Genomic DNA, 10,962 nt, shown 5'->3' on the forward strand with positions numbered 1-10,962 from the left:
CTGCTTAACTGTTTAACTGTTTTTGCAACGGATGAAACCACTTATTCTCCATGCTATAAATAGGAGGCTTCACTCAGAAACCCATAACATTGCATTTTATTGTATAGGGCTGTTTAGAGAGCATTTTTGCATACGTGTTTTACTATTTTTCTGCAAGAGAGTTGCATGTGTGAGAAGAGAAATTATGTTGTTTATGCTATAACTTGCTATAACATTTTTGCATACGTGTTTTGCTCACATGATCATGCATTAGATTTTGATAGAAAGAACTCATTTGTATACTGATATTGATAAACTCACTTTTATATTGATGACTTAAGTGATTAGAATAAGGGTTAGTCTTTGAGTCTTTATTTTGTAATATTTTAAGCATTTCTGTGCTTAGTATACCTTGTTGTTTAACGTGTTTTTGTGTAGTCTGGATTTGTCTATTTGTTTTTGTGTTTTTGTTTTAATCAGGTTTTAGAGATCCTAGATTTCAAGAAGAGAACGTCCTTTGTGCTTGTAATTGAATTGGTATTTGTATCCTTAATTCAATATTGTGAAGAAATAAAATCTACTTGATCCAGAAGGGGAGGCCTGGATATAGTTTGCAGTGGACCGCAAACGAACCAGAATAAAAATCTTTTTTGCACTGTTCTTTCTCTCTTTATCTTTCTTATGTTTCTTGCCATGATAAATTGAATCTGTAATTGAAAAGTTGGATATTTGTTTACTTCCATGTACTTAATATTTGTGCATAAAAATATCTGAAATATATCTGTTCAATTGTGTTTTAATCAATGTGTAATTTGCCTGTTTAGTCATTCTGTTTTGTACAATAGTTAATTGATTAAACCCTGCTATTAATCGATTAACTGGACTATTTTTCCAGCAGTTGGGTTTTTGATCAAGAAGCGGTAATTGTTAACCGCTACACCTATTCAACCCCCCTTCTAGGTGTTCCTAGACCACTTATACCTAACATTCAGGACACATACTCTTTGAAGATGATTGGTGCAGCTGAGCTAATGGGAGGATTGTATGTCTTGAAAGACTCCAACAAAAATTACTCTAGGCCTCACATTGTAAACTCATGTATCAAGTTTAATAATTGTGATCTATGACATTCTAGACTAGGACATTTGTCCAATGATAAGATGAATGATACGAGAACTCAGTTCCCTTTTCTAAAATATAATAAAGGTTTGGATCTATGTGAAGTTTGTCAATTAGCTAAACAAAAAAGATTACCCTATTCTATTAGTAGCACAACTTCTGTGAATGCCTTTGATTTAATCCATGTAGATATTTGGGGGCCTATCTATGTCCCTTCAACCTTTGGTCATAGATACTTTTCACTATTGTTGATGATAAAACTAGATTTACGTGGACATTATTTATGAAACAATAGTCTGAAACTGGTGTTCTTTTGAAACACTTTGTCACATACATAGAAACTCAATTTCACCTAACTATAAAGGCTATCAGAAGTGACAATGACAAAGAATTCCCTATGTCAGACTTTTACCTGTCAAAAAGGATTGATCATCAAACCTCTTGTGTAGAGACACCATAGCAAAATGGTATTATTGAAAGAAATCACCAACATATACTTTTTGTGGCTAGAGCTTTAATTTTTGAATCAAACATCCCAAAATATTTTTGGAACTATGATGTTTCTCATGCCATACATCTAATTAATAGGCAACCTAGTATTTTTCTACATCACAAGTCTCCTTATGAGGAGCTTTTTAAAACCTTGCCTATTCTAAGTGATTTAAGAGTATTAGGGAGTTTATGCTTTGCTTCCACTTTAGTTTCTAATAGAAGAAAGTTGGATCCTAAGTCTAAGAAATGTATCTTTTTAGGTTTCAAGCATGGAACAAAAGGTTATATTTTACTTGATTTGAGCACTAATGAGATTCCTTTGTCTAGAAATGTTTGTTTCTTCGAGCATGTTTTCCCTTTACACCATAATGATTCAAACTGAAATGATGATGATCAAGAGAGCATTACTATATTTCCTATCAACCACACAAATGTCTTTAATTACTCAACCCCTAACTCAAACACAGATCTACCTATCCTAGACACATAATCAGCCTTCGAGCATACTACACCAATTCATACAACCACAAATCAATCTCATGACCCTATGCTTACAAGACAATTTCAAAGAACCAGAAAACCACCCTCTTATTTGAAGGACTACCACTGGAATCTGATGACTTAAAATAATTCCCCTAGCTGTCATGTTAAATACCCTATCAGTTATACCCTTAGCTATGACTTGATATCCAAGAACTTCATACATTTTTCATTATCCATATCTACTAATCATAATCATGCACACTACTTTGAGGCTATAGCTCATCCTTTCAGGAAAAATGCCATTCAAGTAGAACTTATTGTCCTTGCCAAAAATAACACATGGATCTTGACAAATCTCCCAACAAACAAAAGGCCAATAGGCTGCAAATGAGTATTCAAGCTCAAACATAAGCCTGCTGGATCCATAGAAAGATATAAGGTTAGTCTGGTTACAAAAGGGTACAACCAAACAAAGGGTGTAGATTACCTGGACACCTTTAGTCCAATTGTGAAGATGACCACAATTAAGGTCTTGTTATCCCTTGCTGCCATGAACAAATGGTATTTGCGTTAACTTGACATCAACACTACTTTTCTCTATGGAGATCTAAAGGAAGAAGTCTACATGAAGATACCTCAATGCCTCGAAACCAACAATCCTAACTTTGTATGCAAGCTTGAGAAATCCATTTATGGATTAAAACAAGTAAGTAGACAATGACATGATAAGTTTACGCATACCTTGAATAAAATTAGTTTTATGAAATGTTATTCAAATTACTCTCTTTTTGTTAAAACTACTAACCATGGTTTCACTACAACTTTGGTTTATGTAGATGACATGGTGTTAGCAGGAACGACCTTGAAGAAATAACTCACGTCAAGCTTGTGCTTCACAACAAATTCAGCATCAAAGACCTTGGTTACTTAAAAATTTTCTTAGGCATGGAGGTTTCTAGAGCAAGTCATGGAATAACTTTGTATCAAAGGAAGTATACTCTAGATCTTTTAGAAGAATCTGGTTTTCTTGGTTCAAAACCAGTATCCACACCTATGGAGTACAATGCAAAGATTCAAGCCAACTCGGGAACTCCTCTTACTTTTCCAACCAGTTAAAGAAGATTGATGGGGAAGCTCTTGTATCTCACTCACACCAAGCCAAATATATGCTTTGACGTGGGCTGTCTGAGTCAATTCCTTTATGCTCCAACCACCACACACTATCAAGCAGCTACTAGAATTCTAAAATACTTGAACGGATCACGTAGACAAGACATATTCTTTTCTTGCAATAACTTTATCACCCTAAATGGATATTCTGACTTAGACTGGGTAGCCTGCTTGGACACAAGGAAATCAGTGATATGATGGTGTTTCTTTCTTGGAACAACCCTTGTTTCATGGAAGAGCAAGAAGCATAACATTATAATATGTATCAGTGGACATAACACACCTAGAAGGGGTGTTGAATAGGTGTCGCAGTTACCAGTTACCGCTTTTCGCACCGAAGCCCTATTCTGGAAAAAGCCCCAATTAATCGATTAACACCCTATCTTAATCGATTAACTCACAGAAAATAGCAAGTTGTATAATGAATTATTGCACAACCACTCACCGATATTCAAGAACAGATAAAGCAAATATTTTTGAACAAAATTAAACTAGATATAGCAAATTAACAATATCCAAAATATCAGCTAATATTAGGCAATAATACAACTTGAAATGTAAAGAGATTATGGATAAAAAAAGCCCGCAACAAGGAATTTGATCCTGGTTCATTTGCGGGTTCACTTGCAAACTACATCCAGATCTCCCATTCTGATCTCGGGAGATTTTCGTCACTAATATTGAATCGAATGTATTGTTACATGCAAACTTCCAATACAAACACTTAGACGCTCCCTTCTTGATTTCAAGAACCCACTTTCTTGGTTTGACTATTCTAATCGCCTACGAAAACCTTTCTTATGATCTAGCCTCAGCCAAGAACTCGTTCTAAAATCAAGACCTCTAAGTCGTGGTGAAGACTCACTAAATCTCTTAGGTGGTAAGACACCAAGAGACAACTTCCCTTATTACAAAAAAATAGTACAAAAACAAAGTATTATAAATCACAATGTTGCTCAAAATATTACAATTGAAACTCAGCTAAAACCCTATACAAAACTCCCAAGTTAACATGAATATGTATGAGTTCATTAATATGCAGAAACACATAATTTCTACCCTAAAATTCTCCTAAAGAAATGCAAGAATCATGCAAGAAAGGATAGGAATGTTTAACATATTAAACCACATGCAATAAGATGACAATTAAAGCTTAAGCATGGTACTATCTCACAATGCATTTCACTCTGCCTATATGACACAATTAAGCACGAAAAATATGCAACTAGCAATTCTAAAAATGAATGTTATGATGTATGATACATGATCTAAAACATAGTTTATACAGAAAACCTTTCTGAGACCTAGTTAATCGATTAAGTGCCCTTTTAATCTATTAATGGGCTCTTGAGAATAACTGTTTTCAGGTTTTCAGTTATCTGTTAAAACTGTATTCACGTTAATCGATTAACACTCTCTTAATTGATTAAGTGACACATTTTTCAGCTAAATGATTAAATGGTAAACAACCTATATGTTATGTTTATCAACTATACATGTTTTACCAATATATTATGTCTAAGATGCACAAGTAACATGTATGATTAATGCATGAACATATAATAATCTAGATGACATGTCTCATGTAAATGAAATGATTATTTTTAAGGCTTGTGAGAATTGCATCTAGGTTTACCTAACCTAGACTCAATATCTAAGGCACACATCTAAGACTTCTAAAAATGACTCTATTAAAGAACCTAGTCTAGATATGAAACCCTTGAGTCCATGACATGTTGATTTGTTGAGTCATCTTTAAGCTTTCACTAAATCCTTGTCTTCATCAAAACATAGGCAATATAATATTACTATACTTGACATTTTGCACTTTCACACTATTTCAAGGTCTTCATCAGAACCTGAATATAGAGCTCTGGCCTTGGCAGCTTGTGAAGCTCAATGGTTGTTGTCCCTCCTCCAAGACTTATGCATTCAACACTCCAAACCTATTAGTTTGTTTTGTGATAAAAAAATCTGCTTTGCACATAGTAGTCAACCCAGTCTTTCAAGAAAGAACCAAGCACATCGAGATCGATTGCTATGTTGTTAGAGAAAGAGTGGAGAACAAGGTTGTTCATCTTCTTCCTATTCACACCTCTTTGCAATTGAGAGACATATTTACAAAGCCTCTCACACCTTCACCTTTTCCGAAAATTCCTTTCCAAACTTGACATAATCAATATACATATGCCAGCTTGTGGGAGAATGTTAACAATAAAGCCCATCTTGAAAGAAGAAGGATCAATAATTGAGTCAAATGCAGAAAAACAAACACCTTTCCTTTTATAGTAGTTTTTTGAATTTTTGTTTTATCAGTTTCTATTTTAGGCAAGATTTTGTTAAGTAGTTAAGATCATCTTGAAGTCTAAGCTCAAGTTCCTCTCTACTTCTTTTGTATTCAGATCACTCATTCCTTTTATTATTCATTCACTCAATAATAAAAGTTTCTTATTCAGTTTATCATCATCTTGTTTTCTTGGTTTGCCAAATTAAGTTCTCCAATTTCTTTTCAATCATATCTTCATCCTTTTGCTTCCATGGAGTCTCAACTTTCACATCTAGACTCGTTAAGGTACATTTATGAGTTGAGTTTTGAACGAGAAGGAATTGAAATGGAAGGCTTCAAAGTCATGAAATAATCCGCGAGATGACTCTAAAGTCTTTCATTTTCCTTCATTCCCTTCCAAAACTCAACTCGCAAACAGACTCATAGGGCATGATTGCTAGTTAAGTTTTACAGGGAAATGAAGGGAAATGAAAGACTTCAAATCCCTCTTACAAATGTATTTCATGACTCTCAATCTTTCATTTATATTCATTATCCTCAAAAAACCAATTCGCAAACAAAGTCTAAAGAAATTATATATTTAAACCATGTTGAATATTGAAGGTCAAGATTTGAAGATGGACTCATGAGGCTGGACCAAATGGTCAAGTGTCTATTGGAACATATATTATAGTGCTTAAGCATGGCTAATTATTGAGCTTATTTTGATTGGTTGGTCAGTTTTGGCAGCCCTACTAAATAAAATATTATTTGCTTAAATATGATTTTTGTACCTACATTGTACGTGATTTTGATGTTAGTCTATGTATTTTTTTCTGATTTAGTAATGCAAAAGACTTAGACAACCTAGTATTCAAATCCTAATATTCCCAAACAAAAGCATTGAAACCAAGTATCCCAATATTTATGAGAGTTCACACAAAACAAATTACGGATATCTTTTCTGATAATAAGCTTTATAATAGAGACCAAAATCGTAACACACTTAAAAAGAACTAAGAGCAGGTTGTTATTAAGAAAATAATGACATTGCATTCTTATTTCCTGAGTTTGGATCATAAATAAGAACAGTTTTTCATGATGAGATATGACATTTATGTGTTGTGATGACTTTATCTATTTTATATATTTTATTTATCTTTTAATTTACTATGTTGTAAATTTTGTTATATTTTGAAATTATCTTTGATGTATTGTAGTTAATGCAATATTTTATTTTATGTATTCATGTCCACATAATTTACTTTTATAATTTACAACAAAAAATTATTATATTTTTAGTTATAAATAAATTATAGCAATTTTTAATTTATTAATAAATAAGTCATTATTTTTAATACTTTGTTATATTTATTGTAAAATATAAAAGTGTGGGGTAGGTTGTGAGACCCAAATAAAAATAAGAATAATGCTATTGTGGAGAAAAAGTAGATGTTGTTATTATTTTATGGGGAATTATAATAAATTATAATAAAATATGTGAGACACAAATAAGAATAAAATTTTCATTGAGTGGATGTCGTAATGAACTAAGAATCTAAGTCATAACCTGCTTAAAATAGAAGGACCAAAACAAAAAACTACATAATTTAATTCCAATATCAAATGTTGATCGGATAGTGCTGATTGTCTAGACAAAAACTAATACTTATACAAAATGGAGGGATTAAACTCTTAAAAAAGTAATACCGGAACTAAAATGAAAATTACTAAAAACAAAATCAAATTTAAGCAAATATTATTTGAATATAATATTTATGTATTATCTATATGATAATTTTTACATAATCATTACATCATTTACTATTCATTTTTAGTAATTCTATAGAGAATAACATTGTATACTATAGAGGAATATTTTTCTAATGCCGAATATTTGATGACATCTAACATTCTTTACTTGAAGAACACATAAAGAATCTCACTAAACAAGAATCACTACCTTATGGTAAAGTACTGAATTAATATGTAACACACTAGAAATGTTGTATATCCCATGTCGTCACTGCCTGAAAAAACATAGAGCCTGCTTCTAAACAAACCCTTTTAACAAACAATAGTTGCCCATTTGAATAGGGATGTTAGTTTATTTTGATAACCAGTATTTTAAAAAGTATTGTTTTAGAATACAAAATTAGTAAATCAATTTTTAAAATCAAAGTCCAAAACTTTATAATATAAATATTACCTTTTTTAACTTCCTTAAATATTGTCACAAGCACATTTGTTAACATTTTCATTTATGAGCACTACGCCAGATATCGTAATAAACAACAGTCATTTAACAACGCAATTTTTAACGTTAGCGCTGACTTAAATGATTTATTCTTATCAGCGCATTTGATAGAAAGCATTGTTGATGTGAATATATGCAACAACGCATATTTAAGGAAGTGCTGTTGAAGATGACATAGTAATTACGCTTGCTTAATTATGCGTTGTTGATGTTTTACGACTTTTTAAGCGTCCGAGAAATTAATGGTGAAGTAGTTATGCGTCTCTTCATTTGTTGAAATATTAATGCTTTAGTGGTTATGCGTTTCTTGATTGTTGAAATATTAATGGTTGAATGGTTATACGTCTCTTCGTTTATTGAAATATTAATGGTTGTTCATCTATAAATATTGTGGTTCACTCAATGTTCTATTTCATCGGTAAGTTAAAAGCCTGAGAGTATGTGTTTCTATAAGAGTATCTTCATGAAGATAGGAGGAAGAAAACACAAAGTAGTAAAAAAAGAGCAATACTACAAAGCAGAGTTGTTAGAACCGGACCGGACCGGACGGTCCGACCGGTCCAACCGGTCCGACCGGTCCGACCGCTGACCGGACTTGAAAACGGCTCTGGTTTGCCGTCTTAACCGAATGAGAGTTGGACCGCTTTGAACCGGAAAAAATCCGGTATGACCATGTTAAACCCGGTTAAACCGGATTAACCTGGGAAGTAAACCGGATGGCTCACTCAAAAATAAAAAAAATGGGACAATGTTCTAATATTTTATTTTACTACGGTCCAAAAAAAGATAAAGAGGTATTATTTCAATATAATTATACATAATTAAACCTAATACGGGACCTCTGCCGGTTTGACGTCCGGCTCGGGTTTCACAACACTGCTACAAAGAGTGAAAAAGAGAAAAAACACACAGATTTGTATAGAGGAGTCGAGGAAAAAATTGTGTTTTGGTTTCAGCATCATGTCAAAGAGGTCTTTAAAAAGTTTTGATTTTGCAAAAAGACCCAAATTTCAGAAGGAAGGTGGCTGTCATACAAGATTTACATGAGATGATGAAGATTTAGTTCATTATTCTCTTTCAACTGATTGATCTCTTTCAATTTTTTGGGTTCTTTCAATTGAAAGGTAATAAAAGGAAAATAATCGATGAATTATTTTTCTTCATCATCTGCAGCAATTCATTGATTTCCTTCATGGCAAAAGGACCCAAATTTTAAAAGGAAGTCAATGAACTGTTATACAAGATTTGTGTAGAGGAGTCGAAGAAAAAATTATGGGCAAGATTATTTCCTCTTCAACCAAATCATTTAATTCATTATATTTATATGTAACAAATCATTTAGTTCACTATAATGTATTTTGTCTCTCTAAATGAATAACAAAACAATTATTTTGGATGTTAATTTTTGTTTTATGTTAATTATTTGGATGGTTATTCTCTTTAATACTTTTGCATTGTTCCTTATTAATAAACACAATAAACAAATTATCAATACTTAATAAATACAAAAACAAATTAACAAAATATAATGTTTAATATTTTATCTAGTTTCGTATTAATAAACACAATTATACAGTAATAATCTACTTCATGACAATTTCATGTTAATTTACGTAAATTCATGTTGTATAAATATTTTCTAGTTATATAAAATGTTAATTTAACAACGCATAACTACGAATTTGTTGTTAATTTGGAAAATGAGTTCAGTTTAACAACGCATAATTACGATTGTGTTGTCAATTAGATTCTATTCAATGGCGCATAATTCAAATAACACTGTCAATTAGATTATATTCAACAGTGCTACATCTTGATAGCGTTGTTGATGTGTTAATGAAAATAAGTAGTAAACAACTGGATACGCAACAATAGTGCAATCCTTAATAGGCGCTGTTGAAGATGTTGATACAACAGCGCTACGTTAAATATGCGTTGTGGAAGAGGTCGTGTTCATAAAATGAGTAGTGTACAGTTGGATACGCAACAACAACACAATCGTTAATATGCGTTGTTGAAGATGTCAATACAACAACGCTACCGTTAATACCCATTGTTGAAGAGGTCAATACAACATCGCTGTTGTTAATATGCGCTATTAAATGGTTACTACAGTTTAAATATCTAAAACATGAATCGTTTCCTCTACACTCTCAAACTTACTCGAAAAGAAATCCTCAACCTCTCAGCAAACTTTCATACTCTCATAAATCCTCATACTCTCACAAACTGAAAAAACTTCATCAATGGTTTCCCAAAATGGCGACCATGTATCTCATAATGTTGACGAAGCTTCACCGACTCCACAAGACAAGCAAATCGTTGCTCACCTCCACGTGGAATGACTTCCATGAAGAATGTCATTCAGTCAAGAAGTAAGGATGTGAAGATAGAAGTTCAATGGAACTCTAAAGGGCAACCATTAATCTCGAAGGGTGAAAATGCATTGGTAAGCTACATTGGTGTTGTTGTTAGGCAGAATGTGAAACTAACCTTCAATAGATGGAGTGATGTAGGGAATGTCGTGAAAGAGCGTATTTGGAATGAAATATGAGTAAGTTTATTTTTTACTTTTTTGTGTTTTTGTGTTTTCATGCAATGTACGTATATGGATGTGTTTGCATGCAATATATAATGTATATGTGTTTTTATTTCAGGCAACTTTTGATGTTGGTGAGGAGCATCAGGATTATATCCTTAAATCGGCTGGCAAGGCTCTCCAAAAATTCTGAACTGATGTCGGAAAATTACTCAGAGATGTTGATGGCAATGTCAACCTAAAGCCTCCAACTAAATATGCAAATATCGTTGATGAAGAGGATTGGAAGACTTTTGTCACCCTACGCACACAAGACGAGTCTTTCTTGGTAAAATCATATTATTTGTATTGACTTTTGTATAAAATTGTTGATATTAATGTTGTTTATTGTTTCAGAAATAAAGTAATGAAAACTGCAAGAGGGCATGCAAGCCTTTATATCCATACCGAGCTTCTCGAGTGGGGTTGATGAACAATATATTACACATTATTCATAACTTTAATTTAGCATGATTGATGATTCTTGGTGCCTAATGGACTTTGTTTGACATGGTTTAGTGTTTTAGACTTTATTGGACTAATATTCCTAAAATGAGTTAAGTTAGGATTATTTAGCCTGATTAAATCTAATATCATTTTCAGATCATATTTGGCACC

General features: G+C 32.5%; 1 protein-coding gene across 3 annotated transcripts in view; it reads left to right on the plus strand.

Moving 5' to 3' along the window:
* Positions 1 to 10,962, plus strand: part of LOC109343306 (hydroxymethylglutaryl-CoA lyase, mitochondrial-like) — a 29,381-nt gene that overhangs the window by 14,888 nt on the left and 3,531 nt on the right. The window contains exon 11 of one of the 3 annotated variants that reach the window (XM_019581535.1): positions 1,786 to 1,823. The exons of the other annotated variants lie outside the window; for them this stretch is intronic. The gene's annotated coding sequence lies outside the window, so the exon portion shown is untranslated. Of the gene's footprint in view, positions 1 to 1,785; positions 1,824 to 10,962 lie in introns of those variants that run through there. 3 annotated transcript variants of the gene reach the window in all.

Source organism: Lupinus angustifolius, chromosome LG03, assembly GCF_001865875.1.
Source record: "Lupinus angustifolius cultivar Tanjil chromosome LG03, LupAngTanjil_v1.0, whole genome shotgun sequence".
Taxonomy (NCBI): Eukaryota; Viridiplantae; Streptophyta; class Magnoliopsida; order Fabales; family Fabaceae; genus Lupinus; species Lupinus angustifolius.